This window comes from Notamacropus eugenii, chromosome 3 (assembly GCF_028372415.1).
Source record: "Notamacropus eugenii isolate mMacEug1 chromosome 3, mMacEug1.pri_v2, whole genome shotgun sequence".
Classification (NCBI taxonomy): Eukaryota; Metazoa; Chordata; class Mammalia; order Diprotodontia; family Macropodidae; genus Notamacropus; species Notamacropus eugenii.
In genome coordinates this window covers 323,602,070-323,611,334 of record NC_092874.1, presented here as the reverse complement: position 1 = coordinate 323,611,334, position 9,265 = coordinate 323,602,070, and the positions used below count along the sequence as shown (strand labels likewise).

General features: G+C 37.4%; 1 pseudogene; it reads right to left on the bottom strand.

Annotated features, from left to right (window-relative positions):
* Nucleotides 1–2,286: 2,286 nt before the first annotated feature.
* Nucleotides 2,287–2,761, bottom strand: LOC140532135 (destrin pseudogene; annotated as a pseudogene).
* Between the last annotated feature and the right edge of the window lie 6,504 nt (nucleotides 2,762–9,265).

Genomic DNA, 9,265 nt, shown 5'->3' with positions numbered 1-9,265 from the left:
TCTTTTTCAGATGGCATGATTGCATCTAGACCTGGAACATTATTAAGGCTCTTAAATGAGACTTTTGTCTATGCTTTGAAACAGAACAAACCAAATGGATGAATAATTCCTGTTGTTCAAATGATCATGTAAAACAGAATGGACAATACACTGATCTTAGAAAGATATTTCAGTAATAAATGAACTAAACACAGACTTGAACAGAGAATGGAAACAAATGGAATTGCCTTTAAGAAATTACTCAGTGCTTTTCCTGAAAGATTCATATTTTGTCAAAAATACTTCCCAAGTATTGTAGCATTATTCCATTCAAGGTAATATGATGGTTTCTGAAATATTAATGTTGCATGTTAATCAAAATGCCAATAAAGAACCATCTGAGTCAAACGTTAAACATTTGTCAAGCACTTATGAATCAGACACCGGGCTAAGGCCTTAAGGATACAGCTTACTAGTCTACACCTACTCTAAAGATCATAACATTTTAATAGATGAGAGAATAAGTATATGTACAATTATATACAAAATAAATATACTCACATGGGCATATAGGCGGTATAATTAATATGGTTATGGACTTGAAGTCAGCAAGACAGTTCAAATACTGTCTCAGATACTTCTCCTCTTTGTGTCACTGGGTCACTCACTTAACCTCTCCCATCCTCAGTTTCTTCATCCATAATGGGACTTACTAATAACCTCTACTTCGTGAGGTTATTGTGAAGAGAAAATGAAATAGCACATGTTAATTAGTACACAAACCTTAAGAGGCTCTGTAAATGCTAGCTAATACCATTATTTTAAAATGCAATTACATCCAAAATAAATATATGCAAGGTAGTTTGGGAAAAGGGTATCAAAATTTGGAATCAGGAAAGACTATGTGCAGGTGCTGGTGCTTGAACTACCTCGTGAAGAGAGAGAGATTCCCTGAAGTAGAGGTGAGGGGGGAGCATATTCTATGGATGAAAGACAGAAGATGGAATATAATGGAAGGAACTGATAAATGCAATTTGACTGGACCACTGAATGATGGAAGCAAATTAACACGCAACAAGATTGAAAAGATAGAGTCGACATAGTGGTGGATTTGGAGTTTCAAAGCCTAGTTGAAAATTCCTTTCCTATTCTATTCCATTCCATGTTCATGAATGAGTCAAACTGAGATAATAAAAATAACTACTGGTGTAATTAATGTTTCTATGTAATCCAATACCATTTTAGAAAGCTAGAGGTTTCTTCAAAGAATTGGACAAGAAAATAATAAAATTCATTGACATATTTCAATAGATTTCTGAGCTCTTCAATATGGACACTTCTTTCAGAGGTAGAAGTTGACAAGTATTTATCTTATGCAACCCTTATCTATGTCCTTCTATAACTCCCCCACTGGAGATCCCCCCATATTGCTGAAGTCTTTCCTCTAGATTTATTTTGTCGTTGAATGTATGTCAGTGGAGCATTCATCAGTTAAGAAATTCTCTAAAAAAAAAGAAATTAAAGAGATTAGAATAGGCAATGAGGAAACAAAACTCTCACTCTTTGCAGATAATATGAGTAGAGAATTCTAGAGTACCAATTTAAAAACTCCATGAAATCATTAACAACATTAGCAAAGCTGCAGGAAAAAATTAATAACAAAATTAATCTGGATGAACAAAAAGCTCAAGGATATCAAGGAAATCAATGTAAAAAATGTGAAGGAAGGTAGTCTAGCTATACCAGATCTCAAACTATATTATAAATATGGTAATTATCAAAACAATCTGGTACTGCCTAAGAAATAGAGTAGTGTATCAGTGAAATAGATTAGGTACACATTATATTATAGTAAATGACTAGAGTAACTAGTATATGATAAATTCAAAGATCCAACCTTGTAGAATAATAATAAAAAAGCAACAACATTGTTTGACAAAAATTTCTAGGAAAACTGGAAAATAGTAATGCAAAAAATAGATATAGACCAACATTTCACACCATATAGCAAGATAAGATCAAAATGTGTACATGATTTTCACACAAATGATGATACCATGCTCAATTTAGAATAACATGGAATAGTTTATTTGGCAAATCTATGGAGAAAGGAATAACTTAGGACTAAAGAGAATAAATACAGAGAGTATTACAGAATATAAAATAGATAATTTTGATTATCTAAATAAAGATTTTGCACAAATAAAACCAATACAAACAAAGTTAAAAGGAAAGCAGAAAACTGGAGGGGGAATTTTGCAACAAGTATCTCTGATAAAGGACTTATTTTTTCAAATATGTTGAGTACTAAATCAAATTAATTAAGGACCCTCCTAGTTTCTCAGCAACAGAAGCCCAGTTGAGATCTTCTAGTCCATTTGCTTGACATTCATATTTAATGCCTGGAAATTTCTTTTTGATTGTATCCTTGGAGCTTGCATAGATCATTTTACTTTTGAGAAGTGGTAGTTCTGGTGCCCATAGAAAAAAGCACCAACTCTTCTTTTCTTGATTCTTTTGTTTCAAAGCTTGCATCATATAAAGCATAGCGACAATCCTTTTCAGGAAGCATTCCCACAAAATGCTTGAAAGGATCAGTAATGGTCACGCCAACATCTCCCTCTAAGATCTCTTTGCCTTCTTTCACAATGATGCATTTTTTTTGTCAGCACTGAGACAAAAGTGCCTTCTTTCTTTTCTTGATTTCTTCTGGTGTGAAACATTTCCGAAACTTCATATCATAAAAAATGCGGCATACTTCATCAGCTACTTGCACTCCTGAGGCTATTTTTCTAAAGCGGATGATCCGCAGCGCGGTGTGGTCCCTGGGCCAGCGGGAGCGGGGAGCAGGGAGAGTGCAGCAGCTGGGCGCTGCTGCGATCTAGAGCGCGGAGGAGAGTCTTCCTCTCGGGAGCCCGAGCGAGGGAGAGAGGGGACGGCGCGTGAAGCTGTCAGGGAGAGCGGACGGGCGAGAGAGAGTGAGCGAGGCAGGGGGAAAGCATGTTGTTTTTCACTTTCTGTCATTCTTTTCTTTTATTCATGTCTCATTGTAAAAAATGAATGATATGGAAATTTTTACATCTTTATACATAATACCTATCAAATATATTTCAGAACAATGCATTGTTTAAATGAATAAGTATAACCTGGGCAGCCAGGTGGTGCAGTGGATGGAGCACCCAAATCTCACCTCAGACACTTGACACGCAGTGGCTGTGTGAGCTTGGGCAAGTCACTTAACTGCAATTGCCTCATCCTGGGTCATCTCCATTCATCCTAATTAATATCTGGTCACTGGATTCAGATGACTCTGGAGGAGAAGTGAGGCTGGTGACCTGCACAGCCCTCCCACTCTCAAAACAAAGTCATTCCCCAAATGATAAATGGTCAAAGGGTATGAACAGGCAATTTTCAGAGGAAGAAATTTAAGATATCTATAATCATATGAAAAAATGCTCTAAATCACTTTTGATTAGAGAGATGCAAATCAAAACAACTCTGAGGTACCACATCACACCTATAAGATTGGAAAACATGACAGAACAGGAAAATGATAAATGTTGGAGAGGATGTGGGAGAGTTGGAACACTAATTCCTTGTTGGTGGAGCTGTGAACTCATACAACCATTCTGGAGAGGAATTTGGAACGTTGCCCAAAGGGCTACAAAGATGTGTATACCCTTTGACCCAGCTATATCTCTACTAGGACTGTATCTCCAAGAGACCATAAAAATCGGAAAGGGTGCCACATGTACAAAAATATTTATAGCAGCACTCTATGTAGTTGCCAAAAACTGGAAATCAAGGGGAAGCCCATCAATTGGGGAATGGCTGAATAAATTATGGCATATTAATGTAATGGAGTACTATTACGCCGCAAGAAATATGAACAAGAAGACTTCAGGGAGGCCTGGAAGGACTTATATGAACTGATGCTGAGTGAAAGGAGCAGAACCAGGAGAACTTTGTGCACAGCAATGACCACAGTGTGCGAGAGATTTTCTGGTAGACTTGGAACTTCGTAACAACGCAAGAACTTAAAAAAAAAAAATTTGCAATGGTTTTCTAAGGCAAAATGCCTTCCACACTCAGAGAAAGAACAATGAAATTCATTCATAGAATGCAGCAGATCATGTTTGTGTGTGTGTGTGTGTGTGTGTGTGTATTATGTTTTGATTTGTTATATGATTTCTTCCATTTATTTTAGTTCGTCTATATAGCATCTCTATAGTGAAAACGTATTCAATAAGAAAGTGTATGTAGATGCTATATAGAATTGTATGCCCTCTTGGGGAGGGAGGGGGGTGGTGGGAGTAGGTGTGTGTGGGGGAAAAACCTAAGTTTTATGGTAGTGATTGTAGAACATTAAAAAAATAAATTAAAAAACCTATATTATACTGTAAAAACAAACAAACAAACAACCCTCCCCCCCCCCAAAAAAAAAAAACAAAGTCAGGTTTAAGTCATGTCATTATTTCTGATGGCATGGTCTTCTTCAGCAATGAAGGCCAAACCCACACACATCTATTACCTATATATGCTTACTGTTTTAGGGAGGTGGGAAAGAAGAATGAATTGAATTTATAACTCAAAATGAAAAAAAAAATGAAAAATTGTTGTAAGTGAAGAAAAAATAAATATTATGTATTTGTATATACATGTGTATATACATGTGTATATGTATATGTATCTACACATATAAAAACTCTAGCTCCATGGTATAACTACTCTAGCTACATGACAGACCTGCCATCTTTTTAATTCCTATTTCTTTATATCATTTATGATGTTAAGATTACATATTTAGAACTGGAAACAAAAGTTCAACCAACTCATTTTTATACGTATGTGAACTGAGACTCCTAAAAATGAAGTTACTTCCCCAAGGCTTTATGAACAGTAAGTGTCTGAGTCTGAATTAAAACTCAGGACTTTGTGACTTTTGCACAAGCATGCTATTCACTTTGTTACCTAGATTCCTCTTTATCTTTTCCTCTGTTATTAAAATTTCAGATGTAACAAAAATCAATGACTGGATCGTTCTCAGTCATCCTTAGAATGGACGGTGAGGGAACTTTGGGGTTTGTTATTCTCCATAAGATGGTGAAAAAACTTCCCATTTTTAAATTGTGTGGCAAACATTTTTTTTTTCCTCATACCTAAGTTACCCTGTGACAATAGAAGTGAATTAGGTTGCTATATCTGTTAAAAGAAGAGACGGCTTTCAGATTGAGCACTCATCCTTTGACTATTCAGGTATGTCAAATCAGATTCCCTATGAGATGTGTGAAAAGGCTGGATTTTGCCAATTCCAGCATGATACGTGGGACACTCCATGGGGGGCACTGCAATAGTCAAAGTTATGCTTGGGTACATGGCTGCCATTCCTACCTCAATGCTTATTCTCTCCTAATCATAAATAAATAAGTATCTGTCCCGATACGGAGGGGTCCAGGGTTAGAGGTTACTATGAGTACAGCAAGTATTGAGGGACTTGGATTAGAACTAGATGTTCTCAAAGAAGAAACCCTTGTTATTCCATTACTTTTAAAGAGTATGGATCCTGAGAAGAGAATTGGCTCATGTCTGGCTGTCTTACTAGCAAAAACATAGGCTGAAATAAAACGTAAAATTACTAACTACCAGTAATGCAAACTACTTTGTAATCTGAAGAGGTTTAAGTATCAGCTACCCAAAAAATTGTAATAGGAGTTATAAGCTATTAGAAAATCCTGTCTTAAGTTACTCTGTTAATAAATCTGTTTTTTAAAAATGTTTAGCATTTATATGTAGGACTACATTTTTTATCTCACATCAGATTCATATTATATGCTGAGCATATTTTCTTCCCCTATTTTGGGAAATTCTAGATGTGAACAATAACCTAAGCTAAAAAATAAATTTGTAACTGGAGTACTGAGATCGAACTTTAATGAATCAAAGAGTGTAAGAACAGTAGAGTTTAACCCCAGCTTATTAGTCACCAGGATCCTTGGGAACGAATCCATTCTAAAGTGCATGTCTGGGTACCTAAAAGGGAACCCTTGTTGTTTCTGAGCAGTCTGGCTCAGATGAGTAAATGTGGTGCTGTACGCTAAATCTCTGAAAGCTGCTCACTCCATTTCTGCTCCAATGTTGCTGTATGTTGACTCAACTTTCCTTCCAAGTTAGAAACAAACTGTTTGACATTAAGAGTCCTGGTAGTTGTATTGCCTTGAGGTTACCACTTTTGTTGAATGTGCATGTTGAGCTTGGAGAGGATAATTCTATGATCATTCTATCACTCTGCACCACACTTCACCTCCATTACTCTCACATTCTTTCTATCTCTTCTCCTTATAATGACATAATCTGTGAAATGTCAGTGTTTCCTGTGAGGGTGCATCCAAGAAGTTTTATTGAATTTAGGCAAATGAAAGACATTGTTGATAATGGTAATAAAATATTAAGTGACTATTGCTATTGCTGTTTCTGATTACATTCCTCCCAAAGAATCCCTGCTATGTGAGATTCCTACTCGGGCATTAAATTCACCCAGAATTTTAAGGTTATTCTTTTTCAACACACTGATGATGAAGGTCTCTAGGTCTTCATACATTTTTTCTTTTACATCTCCAGGATCCATCATTGTGAGAGCATACACACTGATTATGGTGGCATGACACTATTGCAAGTGATAATCGTATTGTCATGAGCTTGGCATTCACTTCTTTTGGGAGGTACACAAAGCTTGTTAAACAGAGAAGATTTGATCAGGAAACCTTTGTTAGTTTCATAGTGTTCCCCATTACCAAGACCACTCTAGAAAAAAAAAACATTTGCAGTTTCACCTGTGTCAAACTGGCCTTCATTTGCCAGTCTTATTTCACTGAGGGCTGTTATTTGGATGTGATACTAGCTGAATTCGCTTGCAACAAAAGCTTTTTGTCTTTTTAAGGTCTACTTAATTTGTGTCATCCATAAGCATGTGCATATTTCAAATATTTATGTCAGTAGAATCATCTTTGCAAAAGTTTTCATACATTATGTGAGTGTGTGTGTGTGTGTGTGTGTGTTACTACAAGATAGGATCCCCATCTGCAACAGTAAACAGGCCAGAGTTCAGTTAGGTGAAGCAGACAATTTTAGGGTCCCTTTTCTAGCCCTTTATTCACTCCAGGAAGTAAACAGTGTGGTCCTTTAAAAAGGTTTATCTGACACCCAGAGGGCTGCCAAATCCCACTGCTGCTTCAGTCCAGTGAGAAGATGACATTATATCCTGGGTTACCAGTGGGGAGAGTTGGGACTACAAATACCAATGTATCCACACCAGTGATTTGCCACTTGCACATTACCACAGTATTTCGAGGTTGGTAAAAATAGTAAAATGGTATGAGTGATGTCTTTTTACCTGTGCCTAAGTTGGATTTAACGGAGGGAAAGTCATGTGAAATCATCGGCCTCATTGCCTCTTCCAGTGTCATCAGAGTCTAATGACAAGATGAAGGTCAAGATGACTGGTAGTAGCTTGGGATGCAATGAATGACCTTGGCATTTTTGATGTCTAACCAAGTTCTAAGCATTCCATAGCTCTTGCATCCACTGCCTTCATGTCCTTTTAGAATAAGTTGCTCAGTTCTACCTATTCTGCTGGGAAAGTCTTCTCTGGCTTAGGTTAGACACCTCCCTATCTCACTGACAGGTCTGAGGACATTTGTTTACACTCAATCCATATGCAAAACAGTTTTACTGGGTTATGGGCTCTGCACATACTAGATTCTTGGAGCCAGAGGTCAGAATTATGTGGGAGGTAGACATCAAAGGTGGAAAGCAGGCCTGAAAAGAGTTCAGCAGCCCTCACATTGGAGGTACTAGTCTTCCCTTAACACCTGTTACACCTCTCTGACTATACAGGATGTTATAGAAGAAGGTTTTAGGATGGTTTGTTGCTTGTACCTACTGGCATTTAAAATGACAATTTTATCATTACAGTATCCACTTATTTTTCTTATTCTTTCAAATACCAGTGAATTGCCACTGATGAGATAGACAAGCCAGTCTAGCTGTAGCATCCAGGAGGCCTGAGGATGAGATAAGGAGTAGCTTGCCAGGCAGGTCAAAAATAAAATCAGGAATCCAGTGGACAAAATGCAACACATATACCCAAGGGCCCCACAAATAAGATGCTTCACCCTAAGTCTCAACTCCCACTAGGATTACTGGTCCCTCTCTGGCCAACCCACTCCAATTCTGTTGGAGATATAATGCATCAAATGACTCTGCAGGTACTGCACCCTCTATGTCTCTGGCAGTCACAAGCTACCCAAGAAAGAAAATTATTGACATTAAAGTGTTTTGTATTATCAAATGCTTCAAAATTAGAATCACATCTGAATTCAATGAAAACGATACTAAAAGAAATACAAAAGAGGGGTGGAGCCAAGATGGCCGCGTAGAAAGATGACCTCTAAGAGGTCTCACCCCACATCCCATAAAATATCTGTAAAAAATGACTCTAAACAAATTCTAGAGCATCAGAAGCCACAAAAAGAAAGAGTGAATGAGATTTCCAGCCCAAGACAGGAAAGGTCTAAAGCATGGGGTTCGGAGTGGAGTGCAGCCAAGCATGGGCTGAGCTGGGTGGCAGGGACAGGACTGGAGCAGGCTGGTTGAGCTGTTGGAGGCTCTGGAGAAGGAATTCTACTCGCAGATCCAGGGCAGAAAAGCTTGCAGTAGCTCCCAGACCAGAGTGTAAATCAGGAGAGGACTAAACTCCTCTCCTTTAATTGTGCCACCTTAGAGAAACTGAGAACTTACAAGTCCCCAGAGTGTAACCTCCTTGTGACAAAGGACTCAAAATTTAAGTAACTGGCTGGGAAAATGCTCATAAAAGGGAGAAAAATAAGACTATAGAAGGTTACCTTCTTGGTGAACAGGTATTTTCTTCCATTCTTTCAGGTGAGGAAGAACAATTCATACCATCAAAGGAAGACATAAAAGTTAAGGTTTCTGCATCCAAAATCAACAAAATAAAGATTCAATTGTCTCAGGTCAAGGAAGAGCTTAAAAAGGATTTTGAAAATCAAGTAAAACAGTTAGAGGAAAAATTGGGAAGAGAAATGAGAGTGATGCAAGAAAATCATGAAAAATGAGTCAACAGCTTGCTAAAGGAGACCCAAAAAAATGCTGAAGAAAATAACACATTTTAAAATAGACTAACTCAAATGGCAAAAGAAGCCCAAAAAGCCAATGAAGAGAAGAATGTTTTAAAAAGCAGAATTAGCCTAATGGAAAAAGAGGTTCAAAA